The 9,527-nt window shown below is 35.5% G+C and overlaps 1 non-coding gene and 2 pseudogenes across 1 annotated transcript; all 3 read right to left on the bottom strand.

Annotated features, from left to right (window-relative positions):
* Positions 1-395: 395 nt before the first annotated feature.
* On the bottom strand, positions 396-467 carry TRNAQ-UUG. The gene has a single exon. It is a non-coding gene; the product is annotated as a tRNA-Gln (tRNA).
* Positions 468-803: 336 nt separating this feature from the next.
* On the bottom strand, positions 804-3,054 carry LOC120142314 (annotated as a pseudogene).
* A 2,450-nt stretch (positions 3,055-5,504) lies between these two features.
* LOC120142309 lies at positions 5,505-8,372 on the bottom strand (annotated as a pseudogene).
* Between the last annotated feature and the right edge of the window lie 1,155 nt (positions 8,373-9,527).

The raw sequence follows: 9,527 nt of genomic DNA, 5'->3' as shown, positions 1-9,527 counted from the left end.
AAAAAGATGAAGTGAAATGAAATATAATTTTTAACTTTCACATCAACATCAAAATACTACAATCATCTCATTGTTAGTGATTTAACAATTTAATAACTTAATTAAAACCTAAGCTAAAGTTTAGTATTAAAATTGAAATGTTTTAAGTTAAAATTTTAATGGTATATAATCTAAAGTTGAATGATTAATGGTACACTATATATATATCTTTGTATAAAGACAATTATTAAATGATGATGTAATAATGCATTTTTTTCCCACCCGGGTGGTAGCCGGAAGCCAGCTGCTGCCAGCGAGACAGCAAACGCAAGAGTGGGACAAAACAGCAAACAGGTGGTGGGATTTGAGCTTTGCGTTCAAAATTTCTAAAAGTCAGGCCGACAAATCAGACGGTTAGGTCCCACCGGGAGTCGAACCCAGGTCGCTGGATTCAAAGTCCAGAGTGCTAACCAGTACACCATGGAACCATTGGTGAATGGTGATCAGTAAGCTCCTAATTTTTTTTAAATAAACAATTCAGCAGACAATTTTGATGTTAAAACAATTAGATTGCGGAAATGATTTGATTGGAACAATATTCTAGATTGAGGTTAAATTAGAACATTTTTGAAGTTCAAAGATGAATTTAAAATTTAGTCCATAGTTTAAGGATATCGTTTTGATGAAGCTACTACTTGATTTGTTTTGATCATTTAAATTTATTCAGTAAACCAAAATCAAATTGTAATTATATGTGTAAACTATGAACTAAGCAACTTGTAATTTGTAAATACTGAATAATACTAATTAGCAGTTTTGTTTTCAAGGCTAATTAACTATAACTAACAAGCCATCAAAAATACATTTGGACTTGAACATGTATGTGGCTATTGCTTGTGATCACCAAAGCTGCTTATCTTCTTCAATTCTTCGAATGCACAAATGGTCTCTGCGTCAAAACCACCTGCGAACTGAAATCTTAAAGAAAAGAGAATTTAGAAAGCAAAACGATGATGAAATTGGATTTTGGTCGAGAATTTTGAAGGGTTACCTGGTGAACTCTGTACGCAAATCGAACTCCTTGAAGAAAGAGATTGTTTTCTTGTGAGCATTGCTCGGATTGCAGTTCTTTGGTTGTTCTTTTCATGTATTCCCTCGCCAGTCTCAATGAGCTGATTTTCATCTGCAATGCCGAAAAGGAACATATGATGAATCTCCTACTTTTATTAGTGTTATATCTTCAGAGATTTCTTCTAGAAATCTCCAAATCTACATTACACTGAATCTCTCCACACTTTATCAACAATTTATCTTCACACAAACCTCTCTACTTATCGAAGTCCCTAAAAGCTCACGTATCTCAAACACAAGCCCTCAAGTCAACTACAACGCATGGACGAGGAACAAATAATACTCCTAACGAGTCCACATGATTTACCAGTACGAAATTTAAGGTCTGACCACTAGGTCTTTTTAATCTTATCAGTCTATAAATAGTCATCATGACCATACGGCTGACACAAATACTAAATATCACTATAAATGTCTCAATCGAGATTGAAAAGGAGATGGACAGTCTATACCCGACCGACCCTCTTTCTTTTTTCTCATGATAATTTACTTTTTCTCTCCTTCAAACACTTCAAACACAAGCCAACGACTCTAATCGACATGACTTTTCATTTAAACCATAATGAACGACGAATTAAATTTGTTTCCATCAAATTAGCTAAGTTTAATTTTATTAGTTGGATGATCCCTTTACATGCACTTCATAGTTGAATATAGGATCTACCTACCTGACCAATCAAACCAGTTTCCAACATCCATTCCCACGGGATCTGCAAATCTCTGTATCTTTTACTACTGCTTTCTCTCACCCTTTCTATGTTGCTCACACTCTGCTCCAACCTGCAAGTTTTGTCAAATTCATCATGCAGTTAATTTATACTATTGATTCAAAGTATCCAAGTTTGTAAAAAGTAACTCAGTTTATACATGCTCGCCTGTCTTGCAATGCTTGCATCCTTTTAAACTCCGAATTGAATGGCTCTTTGGGGTTGGCCTTGAACGATGACACTTCGGCTTCCAGGTTCTTTAAGTCTCGGTAGCTAAACGCAGCTTCCCTCAGACCATCGGCTTTTCTCTCCGGCCAATGCGGGAAATGCTTCAGAACTGCCCTCTCGTCCACCAGGGAAGATAGTTCTTGATCTAACCATCTCACGAATGCTTCCACATCTGACATGTCTTTGAATGCCGCGGTTTGGACCTCCGAGATTAAGCAATTTATGAACTCCTTCTGTTTTTCGACGTCGGATTTGATCTGTTTGTTAATCGAAATCGACATTTTGTAAGAGAGTAAGAAAATGTGGGTTTTGGATTTAAAATGTGAGAGGAAAATGTACTTACAGCTGAAACGTAGGTTGATCGGTTCTCAATCTCGCCTATCATGTTCTTAGTAAATGCAAGCAATGGGGTTGTTGTCATGTTGGTTTTGTTTTCGATGTTGGCATCTTTCCTCATTAGAGAACGATAAAGCTCCCCGACTTCAGGTACACGGCGGACCGATCTTGAGCTGGCTAACAATTTTGATGGCAATGGTGGCGCTGGTGGTGCCGGTACCGATGGCTCTTTATCTTTGATTTTACTCACTTCCTTTGGAGATATAGAGATAAAGGATGAGAAGACCTTGATGGCGGTTTTGGTGCTTCTAATTGCCTTTCTTTTCTCATACACAATTCCTGGAAACTCGGCCTTGGGTATACATTTTCCGATCCGGAGAACTCCGTTGATTTCTGCTGCGACGCATTCGTACCACAGTTGTCCTTCGAGTTATGCAACTTCTTCCAAAGCAATGATTTTCTCTCATTGTCATGTGCCTTGAGGGAACTGATCTGTGCTTTCAAACGAGCTACCTCTTGTTTCAGGTCTTGATTTTCTTTCACCAATGAATCATTTATAGACAAAGAAGCCTCGAGTTGTTTCTTGAGGAGGCTGATCGGTTGACGGAGCCCTGATTCGTCGTCTCGGAGTGGCATTTTCTCCTCTGCTTTCATCAAAGGATGACGAGATGAAGAGGAGTTAGAGCATAGATTGATTTTGCTATAATCTTTTTCACCTTTTATAATTACTTTTGAAGCAAGCTAGGGTTAGCTGCTTAGCTAAGGCTGATGTGTGGTATTTGCATGAGCTTGGTGGCACTAAATTAAGTGGCTACTGCATTGTAGTTGTCCTTTGCAAGCCATGTTAGGTGCGACATTCAATTCTGGTCAAATTTACCTTTAGACTCCTGTTGTTTAATCCATTCTATAATTCCTACACATTATATTGAAGTTGCTTTTCTGTCTAACTCTACAGATAGTCCCTTTACTTTTGTCAAACCCTTTGTCATTCCAAGTGTTAGATCCTATGTTTACATTACATTGCAATTGGCTGGGGTTTGCTTGAGAATGAAGGGTAAAATTAAAGGAAAAAGAAGAATAAAGTATTGATTATTACAGCTTACCAGAATAAATGTTGTAATTTTACTTTAGGGTGTTCCCTTCTTTTTACGTTCACATGCATCTCCGTTTCTTTTAGGAAAAGAAAAGAAAGTTGGGTCTATCAAGATTTATTCTTGTAGATGTTATATTTCTCTTCCTTTTTTAATATTTTTAGGTCTAACTCTTATTTTAGTCCCTCTACTATGCTGAAATTCAGGATGTAATCCCTCTACTTTTGACATGTTTTGGTCTATTTGGATTTTTTCCCCATTAACCGTGACAACTAATAGTGTTATCGATTTGGACTTATTTATAAACATAAAGGGATTAAATTGTGATAAATTGAAGTAGATGGATTAAATCTCGATTCTCGTGTATCAGTGGGACTAAAATCATGATTAGACCTAAAGGGTAATTATTATTGAAGCAGGGGAAGGAGAAAAATATGAGAGAAGGCAAAGTTTAGTTTTCAGGGGTGGTTGAATCAGATTAATGATGTGTAGGCTTTTAAGGACTTGGAATTTGTAGCTCAACTTTGGGATTAATATATAAAGATAAACACCCCGGAGGCAATCAATTAATTTATTGCACAGATTAACTTTAGTTTAAGGGATACCCTAGATTTGCACAGGGTACATGTTTCCATCACCATCTTTAGATCATAAATGAATGGGTACCCTAATGAACAGGGAAGATAATGGCATATGCCCAGAGACAAGGGGAACATTGGTATTCATTGTGGGTCACATTCTATAAAAGGTTCTTTGTATGTTTTATCCTTCTAATTTAATGTCATTATTTATAATCTTTTCACTTTCCGAAAATGTATTGTTTATGTTAATTTTGTTAAATAATTTGATGTATTTTTCTAATACTAATAATAATAATAATTGGTAACTTGATATATATAACTTGACATATTTCGTATAGTTAGACAAATAGTATAATTTTCTTTATTTCTTTTAAATGTTATTATTTTTAATTTTTTCACTTTTTGAATTGTATGTTTTTAATCCTTAATTAAGAACAACAATAATAAAATAATGAATAATTTTCGTATAGTATTTTTAAGTTATTTTTCTACTTGTGATATAACATATTTATTTTTATATTATAAAATATAGAACTCCATGTAGTTCCTATAATAACGGTTTTTAAATTTATAAATCATTGTCCGTTAAATATTAATTTTCAATTTATTTGATTTCTTTGCTCTTCCCTAGGCATTGTTATATATATATATATATATATTTCAAGTTTTTCTATATTTTTAGATGATCTTTAGGGGTCGTATACTCGTATTTAAATATCAAATAAGAGTGATAGATACTAATACTTCGTGCAAAATGCATTGATCTAATAATATTATAGTTAGTAATGTTAACAATTTGGACTAACTATTATAATAATAATAATCAGAGATCAAATTATGCAAAACTAAGATTATAGGGATAAAATCAAAATTTAAGCATAGTAAGGGGAGCAAGACCATAAATTGATCTAATTATCTGTGTATAGCAAAGCTGATGGAAAACTACAAGAAAACTCATAAAGAAGTTTTATCGATGCGTATGCCCAATTATGAGTTTCATTAAGGCCTTGTGAAGTTATTAATGAAGCTGCAAACATGGATAGGCCGAGGGGTTGACGATGACAGTTGCTCCCCTAAAACTTTCGAATTCTTATATAATTTTAATGTTTTCTTTGTATTTTATATGGATAATTTTTTACCTTTTATAATTTTATAAATTAATTTCTTTAACATAAAATCTTGTGTTCATCCTTCACTGCGACTTTTAAAGATAAGCTGCAAAGACTTATTTAAAATGTGAATAATGAGTTTTGCATGTACACAGTGTTATTTTCTGAATATTTTATTGGTAATTGCCATTATAAGAATACTTGCATTATGCATCAGATTATTAGACACATATATCTTACCTTAAATGCAAGATTAAAACCGAAACCATGGCAACATCAATCCGTCATAAGCTAAAAGGGAAAGTGTTGAAACATGAAACTACATCAAAGCATGGAGGAAGAAAGCTGATGGCACATCTACACATCTTATTGATACAGTATCATTTGCATATTTCTCAAGTTGTCAAACTGGAATTCTCTTGTGACCGATAAATGCTTGCCGAAGCGTGTGATACCCGTTTCTGTAGTGCTCAAGAGTGAAGCAAAGCTGCCTTATAGCTTCTCGTTTCGATTCCTCTTCCTCGAGCATCGTTACTCTTTGCTTCTTGATCTCATCGTCAAGTTCCTTAACTTTGATTGCAATTCCTCCTCCATTTTTTGTGCTCCTTCAGCTTTAGCAAGTAGCTTCACATGTTCCATATGTAATTGGTGAAGATGCATGTCCATTTGAACAATCCGAACTTCCCTTGAACTAACCTTGGTCTCGAGTGAATACATATTGCTCTTAAGCCCGTTGCTTTCCGATTTTGAAGTCTCAAGGTCTTCATTTAAGACTTTAATGCAACTGCTTCTCTCAGCAAGCTCTAGTTTCATCTCCACAATTTCTCTTTGAGACGTATCGAGTTGACACTGCAAATCTTGAATTTTCTCATAAAACTGCTTCTCGTGAAGCTTCAACTAGCATTTTCTTTCTCGGAACACTAGAGCATTTCTTTAGTAATACATAACTCTTCCAACAATGCCTGCCTCTTGCTATCAACAAGTTGATTTTCTTTCTCCAGTACATTGATCTTATTTTGAAGTTCTAATGCTTGATTAACCTCAATTTTAAGCCTGTTGCTCTCCGATTTTGAAGTCTCAAGGCTTTCATTCAAGACTTTAATGCAATTGCTTCTCTCAGCAAGCTCCAGTTTCAACTCCACAATTTCTCTTTGGGCTGTATCGAGCTGACACTGCAAATCTTGAATTTTATCATAAAACTGCTTCTGCTTCAAACTAGCTTTTTCTTTCTCGGAACTCTCGAGCATTTCTTTAGTAATACTTAACTCTTCCAACAATGCATGCACCTTGCTATCACATGTTGATTTTCTTTCTCCAGTACAATGATCCTATTTTGAAGTTCTAATGCTTCATTAACCTCAATTCGATCAGGCTTGTCCGTCTCCGCACTTTCTTCTATCAATGATTCTGAGCCAGTTGTTCCGAGTTGTTTGTATTTTTGGAGTTCATTCTTCAAAGAAATGATTTTCTCTTCGGAAAGCTGTATTCGTTCATTAGCAATTTTCATTTCTTCTTCATACTCTCTAATTCTGGCAAGAAGATCCGAATTATCAATTTTTGCTCCCCTTTCAGTATTTTCTTCCTCTAGCATCCGTAGCTTCTCTTTCATTTCATGGAGCTCAATCTCCAAGTCAGCCATTTTCCCACTTGCAACTTGATCACCCTCATTCCCTGATGAAACTGAATAATCATCAGATTCCGATTCAGAATCAGTTGAAGAAGATGGCTTATCTCCTTTTGGGTACACATCAGAGCTGTTCCCACCAGAAGCAAGGAAGATATCAAAACCAGCAGCACGTGGGCCAGATTTACGACCAGACTTACGAGGACTCGGGCTTTGATCCGGGGAGGGACAACTGGAGGGAAGATCAGAGCCAATTTCAGAGATTCCAGAACCCTGAGATTGAAGGTCTAACGGCATATCCTTCCTCAATTCTCCCATCAGATGATCATAACGCTCCGCCAAAGAACGATACATGCGGTAGAACTCCTCAACTTGAGTTATAAGTTCCGGTCTCTTCTTATAATACATCTCAGCCTTTTTTGCAAAGGAGTCTGCATCTTCTTCAACCAGCTTCAGCATCTGTTTGACTCTACGATCCATTTCTGTAGTCAGCAATCTCACTGTTATTTTCTCTTGTTTGACATTTACACAATTCAAATTATTTCAGAAACAAACACCGTATGAGAGTACGGAGAAAGCAGTAGATTAGCTAATATTATACTACCACGCCTTTATCTTGTAGTAACACTTGCTCCGTTAAGAACATAAACAACATCTTCACTTTACAGATAGTGAGATCATCATCATCATTAGAACATTTAGCTCTTTATGCACATACAAGAAAGGAAAGCAAGCAACAATACGGAACCACGGGAGAAAGATAAGAATTAAACCCATTTTCTTATAACATCTCATTTCAGCTGCAACAAACTAAATAACAAAAAGCACGTTGATATACCATATGTTCTTCGACAAAACGCCTTTCGAAGTATATATATATAGCAGCATCTTACTTACCCTCAAGATTTTCTGCAAGCCATTTTGAGTTCTTGGGGCTGATGTGGCTATCCCACCACCATGAATGTGACTTTTTGGACTCTATTCTCCTCATACTTCTAGTTAGCTGAGACTAACAAGAGAAGAAAACAATGATAATGAGAAGATCTTCACTGTACAATGATAATGAGATAACAAAAGATGTTATTTTGGTGCTAGTTCTGAAAGGACATAATGAGATAACAGTTACTTGGCCAGCAAAGCAAAATGGTCTAAAGTATAGATGGAGCGAGGAGGGGGCCGATGGGTGTGGTCGCCCCTGAAAATTTCAAATTCTCATATAGATATTTTCTTTGTATTTTTTATTGATAATCTATTATGTCCCTTAAAATTTTATAAGTTAGCCCTATAAGCATAAAATCCCCCTGTTCTAAAGAATCACTCAATATCAGAAGACACCGGCTTCTCTAAAAGTTACAATTTGTTGAGAATTGAATTTCGATTTGGTTAAGATTACAAGCACATTTTGTAATATTGATTCCAATCACAATGCTTAAGAAAGGGGTCAATTTCAATTCCTTACCGAAGAATTTGCCATACTTAAAGGTGTTTGGAAGTGAGATTATCAGAATCAGGTACAAAAGACTTGTGTTCAGAGAAATAGTGCAGATATCAGTTGCATAATTCCTAGTCTATTCAACCTACACAACCGAACATTTTTTTTTTGGATAAGTAGATTTTATTACCCAATAAAAAGGTTCAATGTACAACAATCCTCCCAATTGGGAGAAAAACATAAGTACAAACAAAAAGATTAGTCAATATTCCAATAATTACAAACTCTTGAATTTACATAATCAAGTCTATTGAACTCCTTGTCTCTGATTTTGAATCGAACTAGCTCCTTTATAGATGTGGGGAGTTGATCTGCTGTTCGTGATCCTCTGTTGAAAATTCTTCTATTTCTTTCCTCCCAAATGAAGTAAATAAAAGCAGTTCATGCGATCCTCAATATAGTGGAAAGTAGAGATCTACCTTTCCATGTTTTAGCAGCCCATTCAATCCTTGAATCCCAAGACATGTGAGTATCTCGCATGCTAGATAGATTCATAATAGAATTCCAGAGATAAGTAGCATAATTACATTCAACAAACAAGTAATTTCTGGATTCATGATCCTCATTAACCAAAATACAAAGACTATTGGAATCAATTCCCATTCTAATAAGTCTATCACTAGTAGAAAGACGATCTAGAATGGCCATCCAAGTGATAATGTTGAGCTTGGGTATGTGAAGAGGAAACCAAATCACTTTATGCCATGAAACCTTGTCTCTATGAACTCTAATATCTTCCCAAATATCTTTCGTTTTAGTGTCACCAACAGTTAAATTAGGAAGGATTTCCCTGCTAATTTTCATGAGTTTCCTGATGGTCCAGCTGTAGGTAGAGTTAACATTTATATCACTTAGATCGTTATTATTAATGATATAGCAATGAATCCAAGCGACCCATAAAGAACCCTCTCTGGCCAAGATTTTCCTGGTGAGTTGAATCATGCAGGCTTTATTCCAGGAATGTATATTCTTCAACCTGAGACCTCCTTTAGATTTGGGACAACAAAGTCTATCCCAACTAATCCTAGCACCTTTAGCAGCTATATCATTTCCTTTTCAAAGGAAACGAGAGCAAAGTTGTTCAAGCCGATTAATAACTTTCTGAGGGAGAATAAATTATCTACTCCAGAAGTTAACAACACTATAAAGAACAGTTTTAATAAGCTCGAGACACCCAGCGTAACTTAAAAGTTTTCCAGACCACTGATGAAGCCTATTTTTAATATTGTCAATGAGAGGAAGACAATCT

Source organism: Hibiscus syriacus, unplaced genomic scaffold (assembly GCF_006381635.1).
Source record: "Hibiscus syriacus cultivar Baekdansim isolate YM2019G1 unplaced genomic scaffold, ASM638163v2 tig00110824_pilon, whole genome shotgun sequence".
Lineage (NCBI taxonomy): Eukaryota > Viridiplantae > Streptophyta > Magnoliopsida > Malvales > Malvaceae > Hibiscus > Hibiscus syriacus.
This window is presented reverse-complemented; position numbering and strand designations above follow the sequence as displayed.